The sequence below is a fragment of the Silurus meridionalis genome, unplaced genomic scaffold (genome assembly GCF_014805685.1).
Source record: "Silurus meridionalis isolate SWU-2019-XX unplaced genomic scaffold, ASM1480568v1 Scaffold557, whole genome shotgun sequence".
In the NCBI taxonomy this organism is placed as follows: domain Eukaryota; kingdom Metazoa; phylum Chordata; class Actinopteri; order Siluriformes; family Siluridae; genus Silurus; species Silurus meridionalis.
This window is the reverse complement of record NW_025804578.1, coordinates 1-8,738: the sequence shown is the minus strand read 5'-3', so window position 1 is coordinate 8,738 and position 8,738 is coordinate 1. Positions and strand designations below refer to the sequence as shown.

At 38.0% G+C, this 8,738-nt stretch overlaps 1 long non-coding RNA gene across 1 annotated transcript; it reads right to left on the bottom strand.

Annotated features, from left to right (window-relative positions):
- Nucleotides 1–4,081: 4,081 nt before the first annotated feature.
- Nucleotides 4,082–4,611, bottom strand: LOC124382510. The gene is made up of 3 exons (XR_006925060.1): nt 4,598–4,611; nt 4,338–4,409; nt 4,082–4,249 (listed from the first exon to the last, which is right to left on the bottom strand). It is a non-coding gene; the product is annotated as an uncharacterized LOC124382510 (long non-coding RNA).
- Nucleotides 4,612–8,738: the final 4,127 nt, after the last annotated feature.

Below are 8,738 nucleotides of genomic sequence, written 5' to 3'. Positions count from 1 at the left end.
TCTTTAGTCACAGTTTTACACTTTGAGCTAAAAATATTCCTTGTGGTGGGTAAATTCTTTTGTAGGACAAGTTTTAATCCCTCGGCTGTGCACCAAAAGGTTTCAAGATAATCAAACAGCATGATCAGGAATTGAGAGATCTGAAGCTTGGAGACCTGATCCTGGTCAAAGAGCGAGCAGCAGTGGGGATCAAGCCTCGGATATTACCATGCTGGTGTTTACTGCTGTGAAGTGGTCAAGGACATCATCCATTTCAGACGTAAGTCTCCATGTAATGTTCAATATAAATGACACAACAATTTAATATTTATTTAACTTAATATATGGGTGTATACATTACAGCATCTCAGTCTAATCATAAAATCACAATGTAGAGATTATTGCCTATGTACTGAATTCCATGTTTATGTGTCCATTTAACACTTAACTGCTTCTGTCTATCTCAGCCCTCTTTATTTCTGTAGCATCACAATAAACATAGAAAAACAAAAAAACTATTTATAATACTCTATAACAATAAATACCATATCTTTTTTTTTCAGCAAAACCACACAAATGTCCCACCCAGTCCCTTGTTGGAAGTAAACGCAAAGTTTATTATATTTATTATTTATTATATTATATTTATTATACTTGTAGTGAAGCAGTAATATCCAGTGGTGCGCTCCAGGAGCGCAGCCCACGAAGTTCTGTGAAAGCAGAGACAGTAGAGAATTCACGGATCCACGCAATGGAAAGCGCAGCGCTGGCCAGCAACGGATAAACGTGGTGCAGACAGTGTGAACATGGAAAACAGCAGGATCGGGTAATCCGGGTGCCGTTGAGAGAATGCGCGGTTCGAGAAGAAGTGCGTGGCGGGATACGAATACGCGATTACACAGACCGCCATGAACCAACACATACGATCATGTACAAACAATAACGGACCGAGTGTGGAGGTGAGGCTTAAATAGGAGATGGGATGAGTGGTGAATAAGAGTCAGAATGTGTGATCAGCATGACTGCGACGAGCTCACCTGTGGAGAAGAAGCAGGTGCTTGGGAATACCGCCGCCCGAAGGGGCGTGGCAGGATTCCGACATAACCGACGTTATGGCATATTTGCTTGTGCTCGAGATATTAGGGTTCGGCGACATCAAAAAATCTGACCGATTAAAAAATGCTAAGACAAAGCGAGAATTTGGCGGTTCCTCTTCAAAAACGTAGACTTAATAGGGTTGTCGAGTTCACCGAGGTCGAGATAACCGGGTTCCACTGTATGTGCACTGTATGTATAAGTTAATAAACCTGTGTAAAAAGTAGTACATTTTATTTATTTATATGTTTGCTATCAGTATGGTTTCTTATGAAATGTATGTGTTTTCTTATATAGACCATAAAGGAATTCATTAAAAGAATTTTGGATATAACTGACAAATAATCTACAGAAATGTAAGTATGTTGTAGTGCAGTGACTCTGCTGTCCACATACTGAGGGAAAATGTTTTATTACTATATTTAAATATCTTTAAAAAGTATTTTCTTTTTGTATTTGTTTTTAGGGAGATGTCACCATAAAATCCTTAATGCTCGTATTTAAGAGTTTGCTGGGAAAAAACATTGTTTCTTCTGAAAGATGATCAAATCATTTTTTTTTCATTTAATATATTAATAAATGTTCATTTGTTAATTTTAAATAAAATCAGTTAATTATTTGTGTTTTTATCAGCAGTCATTGCCCAAATCTATTTAGTAATATGATGTCACTTCTTACTTCATTTCTACAACATGATCAGCAACAATGCATTCAGGGATGTAAAAGAGGCAGCAGTACTTCATTGCATTTCTCAGTCAGGAATGGAGGAATAAAGATTTTTGGATTTAGAAGGTTTGGCCTGATGCAGTCACATCAGGTGGACTTTTGTGAAGGGTTTCCACTGGGTGGGGAATCCACTGCCTTCCATGTCAACCCAATCAAATGTTCCAGTTCACAAGTTCTTTGCACATAATAGAGTTCAAATATGTATCAATAAATATTGTTTGTTATTTCACAATTTTTTTTTTTTCCATTAGTTTTCATTATCTTTCACCAACATCACTGTATTGTCTATTGAGGTGAGGGGGTTGAATATTGCTGATTGCAAGTGTATATGTAGATGGAGTCACTTGGTAATTGTAATTGGGAAAAAAGGGGAGAAAAGGACCACCTGGGGAAAAAAAGGCCAATGAAGAGCAAGAGCCTGACCAGAGGAGGCGGAGCCTACAGTTCAAAAGCAGCCACCTGAAGTGACCACTGTTTGCTGGTGTAAATTAACAAAAGATTAAATGAAAAGGGGTATAAGTTATCATGATAAATTATATATCATTCTAAAGGTCTAAGCCTCAAGCATCGATTTTAGATCACTGTTTTTCAATGGAATGAATTTCCTATTTGTGTAAACAGTACACACAAACAACATGCATAAAAAAACTGTACTTACACTATAATTGTAATAACTATTATAATAATTACAGTGGAACCCGGTTATCTCGCCTCGGTTACCTCGAAAACCCTATTAAGTCGACATTTTTGAAGTGGAACCGCCAAATTCTCGCTTTTTCTAAGCATTTTTTATCGGTTATGTCGACTTTTTCTATGTCGCCGAACCCTGATATCTCGAGCACAAGGGGGGAAAAATTTGCCATTTAACGTCGGTTATCTCGGTGCAGCCGCAGAACAACTTCAGCGAAAGTGCCGGTGGGAAGACACGCCGTGCGGGATACACATGAGCAATAACAACGACCGCCGTGAACCAACATATACCAACAATAACGGACAGTGAGAGTGTGGAAGTTTAAATAGGAGCTGGTGATGATGATAAACGAGCACCATATGTGCGCGGAATGAAGCCGGAGCTTCAGAGAAAGCGCGAGAAAACACCTGACGAACGGGTTCCACTGTATTAGGTCACACGCTAGATAAGATGTATTAGATCCATCACTCCATTATTAATTGGTCTCACACTCTATGCTTACTTCTATTTTAACCCATTAACAAACATACATGTCACATAACACAAAAATACTTTTATTTATTTATATATTGTCAGGGATCCCCCTGCCACGCCTCACTCGGTAGCGGTTACGCTGCCTCATTATCCCGTGCCTGCCTTGATTGCCGTCAGCTGTGGCTCATTAAGAATAAGACTATATAAACTCACGTTCTCGAGTCACAGGCTGTCGGTATTTGAATGTCATGGAATGTTCATTCTCAGAGCCGGGCTCGGGTTCGTTCTTCGGCGGCTCGGCTTCCGGCGCTTCGATCTCATCTGCTGGTGTTTCTGCTGAAGCCAGATGCTCCACAATCACAGGAGACACACTGGAATTCTCGACTGTGGTTGAGACTGGCTCAAGGTCAAAGTCAGACTGCTGGAAAGCGAGCTCTGGCTTATCCTAACACACAAACACACCCAATTAATAATAAAACACCAGGATTACTGTGAATTTGTAGTGTAAATGTAGGTTTCACACATTCACCGAAGTGAACGACAGCATTTATATCTTTATATATAGTTATTTGAAGAAATACTCCAGTGTTGCACCTCAGTTTATATCTACAGGATTTGTAGTCCATGTGCAATAACTACAACCAAGAGCTAACATGCCTCCTAGTTTATTGAGACGAGCAGAAAACTTTACTCATGACTCGATTACAATGAAAGTCAAAGGGCAGTTGTGGGGAAAAAGGAGGGATTATGTGAGATTTTTATATTTTTATACGCCATTACCAAAAGATAATATTGCATATTAAAATGTAAAGATGTCGAATTCTATTATTTGTAGAAAACGTATTTAAAAAGTACGAGTCTTATTTCTAAAAGTACGGATTTGTTCTTTCAGGCTACTTTTGTATTCAACACGTTTAACATGCACAACAGTTTAACCATTTGCGAAACGTCTTAATTAAAACATGTTGGAAAATGCTGGACTACACGTTTAATTTAGTCACATTGTAGAAGATTTTGACCAATTAAAATCCAGTGCAGGGACAGCGACGAGCCCTAAACTCACCTCTCTGAGCGATCGGGAGTCGTCAGGACGAGGAGCCGTGTCTGTTTGCTCATCGATGGTGAATAGAGCAGAAGCTGGAACCTCTGGGGGCACGTGCACAGGCTCTGTTTTATCTGGCTTTGGTGTGACGGCTTGTGCAGGACCGGGCTCAGCTGAAGAGGTAGACTTTTCAGCGCCATCTAATGCAGCAGATTTTACTGAATAACTCTCAAGCTGTTCATCTGTAGACAACAGAGACAGTAGCAATTAAATTACAGACTAGACGAGTCAAAAATCCAAAAAAATTATAATAGAGATATTGGGACTCACCTGGTTTCAAGTCGCCAGGAGCAGGGGGTCCCTGAGCTCTGTCCACATTATAGACGTGCTCATTTTCCACCACTTGGTTCAGTTGATGGGATTTGAGGTGGAAAGTGTGAGGATAATCAGAATTAGGGAAAACAGATTGCACACATGAGTAAAAATAGTGGAAAAGGGAAATGGTAATACAGGTAAATATAAGGAGGAAGACTGGTGAGCTATTAGCCAGAAGAATCTGCTTCCTCTATGAATGCGTGTGTGACTGTTACCTGCAGAGGCATAGGACGGAAAACATTTCCCACTGGCAGAGTGGGCTTCGACTCCTGCCAGCTTCTGATATGATCTCCTCCGTGATGTCCTTGTTGTACTGGTTAGGATCTCAGACAACGATCTTAATGGGAAATAAACAGCACATGATCAGAGATAAATAGACTCATTACTCAGTAAATAAACCAGTACTGAAACAAAGAGTAAACACACGCACCGTTTTCCTCTTCCTCTTGGTAGATGGATGTTGCTGCAGTGGAGGGACATTTTGACAATCTGATTTTAGTAGTCAGTTATGTTTTATAGATCGTTCTGAACCATAATCAGGTCCCCAATAATATCACAGATTGGATACCACTTTTCATTCATTCCTCTTCATTTAGTTCCCTTAAAGACAGAGTAAGTGATCAAGGGGTTTACAAAATGAGCCGTTTGGCTGCCGTAAGTAAAATCTAAATGAACAGTGTGTTTAGGTGATGAGGAAGTGATGGGCTTTAGTTTATTCTGTGTGAAAACAGTGTGTGTTTGAACTGTACATTACCAGCATTTGTTCTTCTGAGAACTAGTCATGTTCACCACCACAGGAACGTAGGTCACCCAATACTGTTGATTAGAACAACATGAAAATGTCTGTCACTACATTTGACATCATATTTAATGTTCTCTCTGATACTTGCTCAATACAGATCTACAACATATACAGAATATATATTTGTCAATATTTAGTGTAATTGAAGGAATGAGGATGGATATTTCTGTATGTTGTTGCAGTTTTAAAGTGAACATTCCTACTGCAGTAAACAAAAGAGTTAATGATCCACTTCTTTCTCTTCTTTCTCACTCCATGAGAAGTGAAAGCTCAGGAGAAATGTAAAGGAATGAAAAAAAAAAAAAAGGTTTGAAAACCCAAAGCTTCACATCTACAGTATGTAGAGAGACGATGAGACACAAGTTGATGCTGTAGATACTGTAGATTTATTTATTTTCTCACCATCGCTGCTGATGTTCTAAGATTATTCTAACGCACTTGTTTTCACGTCTGGTCTCAACAACGGCCTTCGATTCAATAGTAGACTTACAATGTTTGCATGTTACTATGACAGCATGACATTTGACTATGACGTTTCATTGGTGGATTAAAAAGATTGTTGCACCAATCAGGGATGCTACGTCACAGAGATGGTGACGGCGCGACTCTACATGAGCTCCTGTAGTGTTTCTCTGTAGAAACACACACCGGTTAGAGGCGGCGCCCCTGCCGGACTTTTTTGTTCGGTAAGCTTTCCAGTCTATTGATCATTGCTGTTTGTTTCTTGTCTTTTTTCTATCTTATTGTGCACAGGCCACAAATACATCGTTTTCCATGCTAAGAGCATTCTTTTATTCGTTGATCCGTTCCTGGCATTACTCAAGCATTAGCGCCCCTGTGGCACTCATCAGTATTACTGATCACTGCTAGTGAGTGGAAGATGGCATCATTTCAGTGACTTGGTTCTTTAGATCATTTAAAATAACATTTAAAATAATACAAAAATACAATATAAAAATAAATAATAATAAATTGGCAATTCACACAACAAACAAATTAAATACATTTTTCACTACAAAGTCATTTCCCTAAAAACAGATCTTTCTTGCTTTGTTTGTTGCAAAGTCATCAATTACATCATCGTTGCAAATCTGACCAGCACTTGTATGGTTGATGTTTCTGACAGCGAGGCTGCTGAGGTGCTCTTGTGACATGGTGGATCTCAGGTATGATTTGATCAGTTTCAGTTTTAAAAAGCTTCTTTCTGCTTCAGCTACAGTCACTGGAAGTGTAAGACAAAGTCTTGTGAAAAAAAAGCTTGTTCACGTGAAAGAAAAGTGTTAATGTTTTTTTTTGTTTTAAAAGTCAAGTAAAATCTCAAACCAGAGGCAAATCTCATCTAATTGAGCCACAAGATATTTTGCATGAAAGTTGTTTTAAAAAGCTTTTCACTTTTTCTATCAGTAACTACACTAATAAAGGAGAGGTAGAGGAAGATTTGAACAATTCATAACAGCCCCAAAATACTTATAATTCTTATTATTATCATCATCATAACTGCAGTTGGTTATAGAAACAGATGAATTGTAACTCACAGGTCACATCCTCAAGTCAGTCTCACACTGCCTCTAGTGGCAGGGTCAGGCATGCTTTTTGCTTAATTCTGTATAAATATTATTAATCTTATTTGCTTAAGTTTTATTTAATTTTGATCTCTGTTTTTCTTGTTTCTTCTCCTCCTTGTATTCACTACATGGAAAATATTCAATAATAGAGATAGATTGTGATTGACTGTGATTAAAATTTTATAGTGCCTTCATCCTGTACAAACAACCGATAATCTCTATATATACAGTATATATATATATAGGAGGTGTGTTGAAGCCAGAAGTCTGTCCTGAAGGTGTAACAGCACTTCACTGAACTGTACACTCACCTGACACACACACACACACACACACACACACACACACACACACACACACACACACACACTTACATTTAAATGGCTATCTCTCTAATCACACTTAATTCCTCCAGGATTAATTACAGGTTGGTGACCTCTAACCTCTCGTGTGGTGCTGATGTTCCTCCTCAGAAGTCCGTCTGCTGTCTGAAGTCTCAGCTCCACCCTCTTCAGGTCATCAGACTTCATCAGGGCTGTCAATTAAACACAACCTATGTTTATCTACACTTATGATACCAGGACGAGAAAACCCTCTGAAGATGTTCTTCTTAAAGACTGAAATGTATCAGAGCTCTTTTATAGAAATATATATATGACTGTATAATGCTGCTGCCATTAGGACATTATTTCACATCACATGAATCTGCTGCACTTGTGAGTGGATTTGATTCGGACTTTTCTGATAAGCGTCTCTAATAGATCAGTGTAATTATTATAATATTAACGCTTAGTGGCGTCTCACCGTCCAGACAGTCTCTGTCTCTCTGAGAGCAGAGACACTACAATTATCTCATACATACAACTGAGCATATCATTTAAACTCACACCTAGAGGTCGACTGATACAGGATGACCAATATATGTTGCTGATTTCTTTTGTCTGATATGTTTGTCCAAATAAAATCTCTACAAATTTAAACCTATTTTGTAATGACACTGAATTGAAATGAAAAAATAAATAAAAAATCTGTGTGACATGAACTGACTCATATTTCTTTTCCACTTATTACACTATTTATAACTTTTAGAATAAACTTTAAAAACTGGACCAATATAAAGTTTGTTCACAAACTTTACTAAACTGAGTTTATTTATATGATCATCACCATTCATTACATCACATTACCTCTGTCTTTGTCCTGCTTTTCTTCTACACTTTTCTTCTTTTTATTTAATTTGTATTGTTTTCCAGCACAGTAATGTGATGAATGTAAATACTGTTGTTTGCATCATTATGCTATAAAACACATATTATACCATTAAGTTCGGAGCATGCGCAGAAAGAACCGGAGACATGACTGCACAGCGTTTTTTACTCGTTTACTCTGCACACTGCAAACACACCCACATGCAGCACGAGAGTGCCCTCTAATGGCTATCAGATATTATACATTAATGCAATGTTACCAATGTCACTATGACCATTATTAATTTAGGGGCTTCAGGAAAGTCTGCAAAGAAACAAAACAATACCACAGACTTAAAATACACTGTATAGAAAGAATACAAAAACAAGAACCAGACAAATTTTGCTTCTTTGTATTATTGTCTGAATCATTTTTAGTAGATATGTAATGAAATGTCAATATAATCTCACCTTCTTTAAGAAGTCTGTAGGCGAGGGCATGAGCTTTGTGAGAATCTTCTCACTGTTCACATAAGGCTACATAAACCCGACAGAGAGACTGCAGGAGTTCATGTCTCATAGACTCTTTCTCTGCTTAGATTTTGTCCAAAATCACAGACAGAAACGTCTCTGCTAAGGACTAAATAAACGAAAGAAAAGGATCATCAAATATCCAACTAAATCAAACATGTACTCAAATCAGGTATATAAAACAAACATTAAGGAGTTAAGACTAAACTGTAGACCAGGTTTAGGAAAACTATTAGACTTAGATTTAGAATTAGAACATCAGGGCACTGAA